Source organism: Mizuhopecten yessoensis, unplaced genomic scaffold (genome assembly GCF_002113885.1).
Source record: "Mizuhopecten yessoensis strain PY_sf001 unplaced genomic scaffold, ASM211388v2 scaffold2329, whole genome shotgun sequence".
Classification (NCBI taxonomy): Eukaryota; Metazoa; Mollusca; class Bivalvia; order Pectinida; family Pectinidae; genus Mizuhopecten; species Mizuhopecten yessoensis.
In genome coordinates this window covers 7311785-7323365 of record NW_018404492.1, presented here as the reverse complement: position 1 = coordinate 7323365, position 11581 = coordinate 7311785, and positions in this window count along the sequence as shown.

Below are 11581 nucleotides of genomic sequence, written 5' to 3'. Positions count from 1 at the left end.
AGGCTATGAAATAAAAAAAATGAACATTTTTGAACATGGATATGCACATGATGTATTTGAAGAATGATATATGTCGTCGTCTAATTTGATCAATGTTATTGTGATACAATTAAATTTATAAACGATGGATGAATTTTCGTTAAATACAATTTGTGTGAATATAACGTAGACTCGTGTTATTATCGATCTGCATTCAATGTCAGATACTATTGCTTCTCAAGTGTTTATCTATATCACATGGAACTACGGATCAGGTGCGCTGGACTTTTGAAGTCCCTTTGAGAATATGCTAGATGTTAACAAATCAAACATATACCATTTTTGGAATGGAAATAAGACTTGTTGTAAGAATATTCCTTTTTTTTTTGAGCGGTCAAATTATCATAATGTTTACCATTTGCATAAACTGCATGATCTAAATGATAGTCCAAATAAGTAATATGCTGATTTCATTCATGGCGCAAGTTTGATGTATTTTTGTCAGAATGTGTACTTTGATAAAATATAATAGATAAATGCTTTTTTATACTGAAAAAGATTCATCAGTTTGGTATGAATAATAAATGCTAAGTTTGTTTTGAACACAAACAGAAATTATAAACTTATTTTCCTAGCTTTTATTAGCGTTTGTACATAAGTTTTCAAAAGCTCAAAACAACTTTGAATGCTCTTTTTATTGTAGTTCTTACTTACAAAAAAAATAATAAAAAGGGAGGTAATTATCATTTTTACCGCCAGTTTATGCAAAAATAAGCCGAGCTTTAAAATGGATTACAGAACGGTGCCAGTATTATAATCGTAAATATACACGCTTCACAATATAATAGATTAAAACATAACGTTACATACATTTATATGATTATCAAATGTTTAAAACAGAGATATAATAGACAACATAAGTAGGCCCTCAAATATCGTAAGTTCATCTATTTAAATTTTTAAGTGAATTTTCATTTCTGTTACATATGTAACTATATATTGATTTTCCAAAATCGATCTAATGAAACGGTACCAAGTAAAATTGGTTGGTAATACGAATGAAAGAAATACTGGATAATGTGACAATTCCAACGCCATATTTCTTTCGCCCTTTTTGCTTATTGTATATTATGTCTCACACTTACAACTGAAAACAATGTTCGCTCGAAATGAAAATAACCATTAAAAACTTAATACTTAAATACGATTAAAAATAAATTAATATCTATGTAGAACAATTCCTTTGTCTGCACTGTCGGTAATACTTATTTGCCCACATATCAAATACAGTAATAAACATCGAACGAACGTGCGTTTGTTCCGATCCAGGGCCGATATTTGATCATCCTGTCGTTATTACTTATGCGACCTATATACATATTATATGTATATCATATTTAAATGGATAGCGAGAGAATTCCAAAGTTTTAACAAAACCATGATTTGAAGTCAAACTCGATTGAACCTTACCTTGACATGACTACCCCCAATCTAATCTGCTGTATCACATACTTATTCCAGGCCATGACCATAGCAACGTCATTGTCCTGGGTGTAAATACACATAAGAACGTGATTACTTTTTCATTTGACTAATGCGAGATGTGCCATTTGACTAGTTCCATAAAAAGATGCAATCTACTAGATCACTTGCAAATTCTCATTATCGGTTCATGATATAGGGTATTCAGTATATTTTGTATCTGTTGCGTCAAGCTTACTAATCAAAATGAACGTTAATGTGTTACCTGCATCAACATGAAGCAGACTATGACAAAAATATTCATCATTGGAAAATAATCACATCACATTGATAAACAATAAATACAAAAGAAGTCGAAAATACAATTACCAGAAATGATTAATGGGAAATATTGCCCCAATATCTTTCCACGGGTATATTAAATCAACGCGATATAAAAGGAAATAATGCGTGTAGTCATTTATATTAAATTACAATATACATATGAATGTTTACTTACCATTCAAAACAAAGGTGACAAACAATAGCATATTCGATGTCGTGTGAGCCTTCATCGTTGCTGTCTGAATACACCAGCTCAACAACATATATTGTGACCGTCAAATTGACGACTTCTTTTGTCAGAAAGTCATTTGCGAACTTATGTCAATATTGATTGAATATAAACGATGACAACTAACGAACACGTCTGATGATTAAATGGACGGGTGTTTTTATAGGTGATGTCACGATAAAAACTTTTTATCTTCAATCAATTGCACAGACGAATAGCTATTAATCCTAAAAAACCCATTCTATTTTGTTCATTGATATTTGTATATCCATGGATACTATATTATTTTTACCAAAACAGATGCAACATTGCAATATAAATAAATATGTGCGAGATATTTATTTATCACTGAAAATATGAACTTATGCTGAACAATTCTTCTAAGTGTCAAAAATAACAACACAATCATTTTGCAAATACAATTTAATGCATGAACATAATAAAGCGTTCATTATGCGACCATACGGTAACGAAATGAATGCATTGACAATAGTTCTTAAAGTAGAACGGATCATTTACAATGTATGATAAAAAAAAATTGATTAAGAAGTAACTTAAAATGTGCATAGAACGTACATGATTTAAAAACATTTTTGCATGTCTTTTCTTTAGATAGAATCTTTTTATTCTACTTTTAGTTGAAAATTTCAATATTTATTAAAAATATACAAGATTATAGATTTTTAATTACATGTAGTTTGTTCTTAAGCTGGGCATACTTGGAGTAGTTATGCTCCTGATTGAACAACTGGTGCGTATATTTATTGATGTTTCATGAAAGCATATTGCACGTCGCCTTTTCACACAAGGGATTTAGTCTAGAAAACATCGTTTGATGAGATATGTCGTTAAAAAACTCAAAATATTGACTGAGATTCAAACCAGGGTAAAAAATCGTAGATTGATTGGAAATGATACCAACGGAATGGTTTTATTATTTGCCATTATACATTTGAATGCTTTTCTCCCCTCATGTCTGTCATATTTTAATAATTCTGAATCGAAAGATAGTAGTTACAGTCTTTTATGACCTGGTAATTTTCATTCTTACATATTGGACTATAAGGAATTTTGGACTCGCCACATAACGTCATTCCACGCATTGAAATTATAAATTGACACAGGCATAATACACGTGTAATGTTAAGGCCATTCCTTATAAATCGAGCTTTTTATAACAAGTTTCGCGTTCTATCCAATCGTTTTACGTTATAATGCTAAGTTTCGCGTTACGCGTTAGTTTCGCGTTATTTCGAGAAAGTTTTGTGTAAAAATAGTTTTTTCTCCTACGAAAATGAGCTCGATAGGCTTTCGTAATAACCGTAATGTATTAGCGATGCCGCAGCCGAGCTGGATAGTACACAACGTAACATGTTCTGACCCATACGGCACCTATATCAACAGGTCTGCCGCTAATAGGCAGTTTAAAGGACTAGGGGCGTAAAGGACTCATACAACTAAATCATTTACTATATGTTACTACCAAACATTTTAGCTAATAACTTTAATATTAGAAGTTCACCACCAGTGGCAACTGTCTAGATTCATAAATACATACCTTGCAAAGGCTACAAAATGACTTTTTTGAAAGGTTTAGTGGCATATTGGAGTGTCACAGGTTGACAACCGGAAGTTTACAAGCAAAACCGGTGACCCAAAAAAGAAACGCCCCCAGACATTTTGACCCTTTGAAAATCCGCACACAGACATGGAAAGATATCAAAAGTATACATTTTTCAAAAGTTAAATACCTGAATATTTCATTTATCTAAAACTCTGTCATCAGTTCCTTATTAAACATCCTCAGTTCCCTCGTAATTAGGCGGAACTAAATTTAGATAGGGACTACAAACGTATGAAACACTTGCTGATTAGCTGATTTAGTTGTGTGAGTCATTAAGGGTCATTTCCGGCCTCGTCGAGGGTTTTGAATTAGTTGTTATATTCGTAATCTGGAATAAACGAAGTATTGATAAATGAAATATCACATTCACTCGACAACTGGTTTAGGAGATATGGCATTACAAAGAGAGACATAAAACCGCATTTTCATAATAAAATACGTGAAAATCGTCTGGTGTGCGCTTTTTGGTTGAACATTGGCCATTTTGAAGTAAATTATGTAAACACTTTTTAATTTTTGAAAGCCTCCGCATGCAACAAACAAAATAAAATTTGACATGCTTAAACATTGTCAAACCAGTGTTCATTCGTAGAAAGGAATTTTTGTTTGTCACGTGCGCGGGCTTTCATTTCTGCATGCTAACTGTCAAAAGCACCATATTTTGTCTATTTCTGTTGTCTTCTAAGACGAAATCACCTATAGAACAGTGCACAGGAGAACAGCTGGAATCCAGTGCATTTTTTTGTAACCAATTCCAAAAGGTTTTTCAATGCTTTCATATTGGTAAATTGTGTTCTTTACTGGGATGCTAATCAGTTTTTATTGCTAGAACATATCTTATATAGCTAGTACGACTATACATGTAAGTGCAATGTTTTAAATAGTTTTATTGTGGCCTTTCTAAGGCGGGTACATTCATTTGTTGAGAGTTTGCAAGTGTCGATATTCATTCGCCTTGCAAAGCAAGACTTCAGTTACAGCTTGTGAGGTAAAGCAGCTACATGTATATACATATATATATCTACCAGATAATTGGTAACATAGATATAAAATTCATCAGTTTGGTATGAATAATAAAGTCTAAGGTTGTTTTGAACACAAACAGGAATTGAAAAACTGATTTTTCGAGCTTTCGAAAACGTCTGTTTCCTTTGTCAAGTAAAGAGTGTTAATGGCCGGTGTCGCGATTCTAAATCGCTGAAAACAACCCACTAAGCCACAGTGGGTAATAGAAGACAAACGATGTAGATGCATTGTAACTCTTTTATAAAATATAAGCCGTGGTTTATGCAATTCGTTTTATCAATATCTATTTAACAAAAATGTTTCCATATGATTGTAGTTCCTTAGGGCGAAAATAATGAAAACATCAAAGTGACGATCTATGCATGTATATAATTTCTTTACTACTGTTTATCAAATCAGTTATATTTAACGCGTATTATCCCGTTAAGAGTATTATCATTTTTTTCATATCTGATTGGGCATGTAAAGGTCAAGTCAATTTGACCAGATTGCTGATTTTCTTGAGATTGGTTTTTATCAGTCTTTAAAAAATACCCTGCTTAACTGTCATTATCATCTTGGTAAAATACACAAATAACTTATATTCAATCATAATCAAAACAGTATTTTCTAATAGTGTTATACAATGGGTTTTTTAAGTGGTTTGTACATGTATAACATACGACTTGTTTCTTAACACAGGAAATAATTAAATCATGAAAATGTACCATGTACACAACTCCAACAACCCAGGTGAAGTATAAAATGGTCTGGGGTGGGTGTTGCGGTATCTGTGCTGCTGTAGAATTCAAGCGAGGTGGCACTATAAATGATACCGTTGGAAGCACGATCCCACTACAAACAGAACACAATACATCTCCAGCACACACACAGGCATACACACATAAGGAGATATTAGCCAGGTGGCATAGGACTAGTTGATAGCGCCTGATAAGGCAGCTCCTGCGAATTCCTCAATATTGAATTGATTAATATATGCTTATTCTATTGACTGTATAAAATTGTATATCTATGTACTGTAAAGCGCTTTAGAGTGGCTTATGTTAGCTAGATAGGGCGCTATATCAAATGTTGTATATTTATTAATTTATAACGATGCAAAATAAATGATGCATCGAAAAACATGCACACCACCCAACGTCACCATGGCAATTATACCGTAAAAGTAGCATTATAACCCAGAACAGACTTAGAAACAGACTTTGGATATTTTTTTGGAAGATAAGATAACTTGAGGATATTTAATGTATTCTCGTTCAATACCATATATGTTTTACTCGTATGACAGACTTTACTGATAATTTCGCTCGTGCTTTGCATTCGCACACGTGAAAAAAAAATTGATATTCTCTTTCGAAGTAAAAAAATATCGAATCTTTTTACATTACTGCTTTAGAAAAATCCGGGGATTAAAGCTTAATATTTGACTCCATATTCTTATGACGTCACGCTTGACAACAACTTTTTATGAATGGGTTACTCAACGCAATTCTGCCGTTTGTTGCTATTATCTGCTAACATTTCAAGGCTTAGACTGCATCAATAGCGTATTTATGTTAATACTGTAATGTCCACTGTATGTTGCAAAGATGTACCAAATCAGCCACTTATTCATTACCACTTAATACAAAAATAAAATAAAAAATCAAATATACTACGATGGCATCTATCCAGTACTTACGATAAATATCCCAAAGAGAATTAACAGTTTTTGAAAAGTGTTGTAAATTGGGAACAATTGTTATAAATGATAACCTGTAGTTGTTTCTCTATAAAAGAAACACGGAGTAATTATTTTGTGCTATAAACATATATATATATAACATCTGTATGGAAATTGTACAAGGANCTATAACAATATGCCGTGGCCTGTTGAAAACGAAAAATTAACGATTATGTACTGAAATTCGAAATGATGCCCAGTGGGCATCTTTAGCCTGGGGTATCGTTGATGCCGTTTTGCATGTGGATACCTTAGAAGATGCCCAGTTGTGGTATAGGTGTGAAAAAGCGGCATAAGACCTATAACAATATGCCGTGGCCTGTTGAAAACGAAAAATTAACGATTATGTACTGAAATTCGAAATGATGCCCAGTGGGCATCTTTAGCCTGGGGTATCGTTGATGCCGTTTTGCATGTGGATACCTTAGAAGATGCCCAGTTGTGGTATAGGTGTGAAAAAGCGGCATAGGAACTATTATGTTAGGTACATTTGAATATCAAACTAGCCCAATATTGGGCTAGCCCAATATTGAATAAGTAACCAACTTCACGCTGGTAAGGAAATTACCATTTTCAGGTTGTTTTTTTCTTTTTTTTTGTGGCGTTCTAGAATATTGTTCTATTTTCTTCCACAACTTATCTGATAACCTAACCTTTTGATGTCGTCATATCAGAAAAAATGCTTGTTCGTTTGACAACACGAACTCATTTGAATGAGAGACAAGCTTTTAGCTGCCCCTCATTTTTTACTGACGATAATCATCTACGATAAACAGTAATGACCTATCGGCCTTATTTTTGAAAAGATCGTTATAAAAGCATCGTTTTGAGCACCATACCGTATTGCCTTGGTATTAAAATCATACGTACTGTTTTAGAAACTGCATGGTGGCCTTAACGGTCAGTGTGACTGGGCACTGCGTAATTATCATTTGTTGTCCTTATTGGGCAGCAATATCTTGCCAAAATGACCTTCCGTATTTGGTCATTGAATAAAAACCCGATAAACACCTGCAATCCCTGTAATCCGTTAATGAATTGGCCGAGAAAGCTAGCCCAAACTGACCGGGTGAAAACCCCTGCAATTGAAATCAACCAACTAACACCAATCATTAGAGTGATCTTAGAGTATGCTATTAAGTGTCGTCTGTCGCGCTTACGGGTATGATACAGGTGTTTTCCAGCCCGTCTTGAGCATTCCAGCCCATGTAGTGAAATGATAAAGCACACGATGCTGAATGCGTATATTGATAAGACTGGAATGTCAAATGCGTATAGTTTACCTTCGAATGTGTAAATCATGCAGTGTAAATTATCACCATACCCCAGGTCGAAATCCTCTGAGAGGAGTGCGACGAGATTCGATATCAATACGATCACAAAAGGCAATAATGTCGCAATCGAGCTGTAAATACGAAAACGGCATTTGCCTTTGTCTGCGTCCATCTGCTGGTGCAAGGAGGAGCACGCGCTGAACCTACGACATATGTCAAATGACATGATGGCGCTCCACAAGAACGAACAGATCAACAGGTAATGCCCTGTTATACCCAACACTTTACAGATGTAATTGGAAATCGTAAACGTTTCTAAATAGTCTTTAGCTGAAACCATTACCGCGTTGATCACGTGGATCAGTTGCGAAGTTGCCAACGAAACAGCAAAACCAATCACAATTTTGCCGTGTAGATTAAGAAGTCTCGGAATAACAAAATGATAATAGACTAACAGAAAAAGTGCAACAATTGAAAACGACATGGTTATATTGCTTATGTATTGTCCTAATTTCCTTAGATAGCTATAGTCAGCAATGAAAGGTTTGTTTTCCACACACACCCAAAGCGTATGGTTTAGTATTGTATAGTGTCGGACATCCTCCGTTACGTTCCTATCTACGTCGTAGAGACGTACTGTGTCATTGTGAATACTAAAACGACCCGGAGGTAACGCCCTGGCAGCGGAACAGTTCATCAACACTGTTAGGTCGGAGGAACAGTATGACAGCGTAAGTTCTGATGTATTTGAGGTATTTTTGTGGATGTCTATATTCAGTGTAAATTGTGCAAACGGAAACGGAATAAGATATGCGCTTCTGTCATTAGTTACGTATATACTAGTGTTGATGGTTGTCAAAGCAACATCAAGTAACACGACATCCGTTTGATTTTCGTGACAGTTAACCGATTTTCCTGTCTCATCAATGGTAGCTATTATAATTTCAGTATCCGTGTTTCGAAATATTTCCTTAGCAGCATACATCAAACGGAGAAATAAGTTCTGATCATTGAAATTCACCTGATAAACATTTTCGAATCGGCTATTTTCATACGAACGATCCAGCAAAGTGAATTTCAACAGATCTAGCGTAAATAAATTACGTAAAACTGATATGTTGTTGGCACGTGAGCCATATTTCACTGTCACTGTGATATGGAGAACAAATGTGTCATTTTGTAAATTCGGTTGTTTGTTACACGTGTTTCCTGTTTTGGTAAAGCCCAACGGGCATTGTACAAACGGATAGCCTGTAACATTATGGTAAACGTAATGTTGAATAGTTGTATGTTTAGAGGGAGTACGTACATGTGGATAATTGTAAAAACTGAAAAAGGAATCTATTTCATAACCAACCTCATGCATTACGGGCTTGTTCTGCATACCAAGCGTATGGTCGCGTTGACTGAAATGTACGATATCACAATCTCCTACTCTCTCTGTTCCGTTGCAGTAAAAGCACCGTGAACTGTTAAATGCATCACGAATGTCAAAATCAACAGGGAAAATGTTCAAACTACAAAATGTTTTCAAGTTATACATGTGGGAGAAATTGTCTTGTCTACATTCAAGTCTTTGGTTTTGACTTTGAGCAGTAAAGTCACACCTCCGTAAAAGACCAGTTAACAATGACTGAAAATAACGTGCACCTCGGGTATGATGAAAAAATGTCTTGGGGGATACCACGTGACTCTTAGTGAAACCATGACAACGAGCACAGTACTTGTTTTTGAACAAAATGTGATTTATCTTGTTCTCCAGAGTCACATTCTTAGTCACAAAGGGAATATGGGGAGAACCTTCGCATAATGCAGACAACTGAGAATATTTGTTAGGAATATCAACTGCATTGTCACGTTCAGGGCATTTGGCTATGACTCGTATTGCTATAGGATTTGACCCATTACGTATAGACATGCAAGTGCTCCATTCTATGTATGTGGACGCCAGATTGAAACTATCCACATCCTTAAACCACCTCTTCCAGTCAAAAGGATAATAAAGCATCCTTTGTACCGCCTGTTTTGGAATAATGTGCAGCACGTCTGAACAGCAATCACCAAAAATAACACACAATATATCACAATTACAGGTTCTGTTTATATCTCCGCACTTTTCGTTGGAACACGATGGAGTTTGCAGTCCTCTTGTTTGACATGATTCGGGACTACACAAGGGATACAGTGCTTTAGGTCTTTCTGTCCAACTCGGGGAAGTCCACAGTTTGTTATGGCTAAATTTTGTCTTGTTTTCTGATATTTGTTTCTCCGTGGTTATTACAGATATTTCGGTCCCATTTCTGTTCATCCACTGATCATAACGGTTCTGCAATCCTATCCCTGTCGTTGGTTGATCTATATGATGTTTCCCGACGTTTGCTACGGTCTTTGTTGTCGTTTCAGGACCGGCAGGTTTCAGTGTAGGGCTGCTATGGAAATAACCTCCATGAAACATAGGGCCTAGACTTGGAGTTGTCCATCGCGAATGACGATTTTGCATTGATCCAGTCATAGGGGTTAGTGCCATTTTAAGACAGTCTAATAAACAAATAGAAATAGACAATTAATACAAAAATTGAACACTGGATTTTATTAATGCATTTTTATGTCACTAAGAACGATATTTCACGTAGAAAAGATTATTGGCTTAAATAGTTGAAGCGTGATGTTACCAACTGAAACAATAGAAAACTATTATTATCAAAATCATTGTACATGTATATTACATTGCAAGAAGATATCATTTTACTTTAGTAATTTTCATCTCTATGTTTGTCAAGATGTATTCCACTTATATATGTGAATAACGGCTTCTGTGTAAATTTACATTGTCATATTGTTCAGTCATCCTTGAAAGTCAGATATAAAAAAGCCAAACCATACATCTTACCTGATTGATATAGTAACATTCCTAGTAAGGTGACGTATATCACGAGGTTTGACATCTTGTGAGAATAAGCAAGTGCTGGGACTGTCTAGTAGAAAATGAATCAACTAACAGAACAAGAGAGACAAATGTATTTATTGTATCTTTGTTAGCGTTTAACAGGCAACACTTTGTACCGAAAGTGTTCTGCAAATAATGTTGCACACGCTCTTATGATACATCTCAGCTGATGAAAAATATTATACTTTGACATTATATGTTTTAAACGCGTTGTATTTGATTAGGTAAGTGTTATCTGCATATGACAGCACATAATAGAAGTCGTTAGACTCAAACTAAAAGCTAATGTCAGTCAATGCCTCTCATGTTTTATGACAGAGGTAGCATACCACTATGTATTATGCAGGATAGACACCGCTAAGTGTTGTTAAAGGTTACTGAATGTACAGATACGCAAAGCCCTTGGTGCCATTGTAATGTTCAACCGTGATTTAGCATTCGTGCTGGAGCAGCATCTATTGACATACATCCTGTCCTGTAAACACCGTATCGACCCAGAGGACATTACGTGCTCCATCAAACCAAGTGTGTATCAACACATACTGTCAGACAAATCCCCATCAGCCATCAGTCGGAATACTTCATTAGACAATCACCACCGGAAATGCAGTTTTTTTTTACGCTTGATGTGCATCCGGAGAGTCATGTCTCGACCATCTGTTATTGGTTTTCCCAGAATTTTATTACATGCGTCACGATATTGTTTATAATTTTGTATGCCTATTTTTCCTCAAAATATATTAGTGTTATTATTTCATCTTATCAAAACATGCTTACAAGCTTTACTGAACCAGTCTTCGCAAATTACATTTCGACAACATAGACAAACAATAATAAAAATAATAATACTTTTTCTTCTTCTACCACTACTACTATTACTACTACTACTACTACTACTACTACTACTACTACTACTACTACTACTACTACTACTACTACTACTACTACTACTACTACTACTACTACTACTACT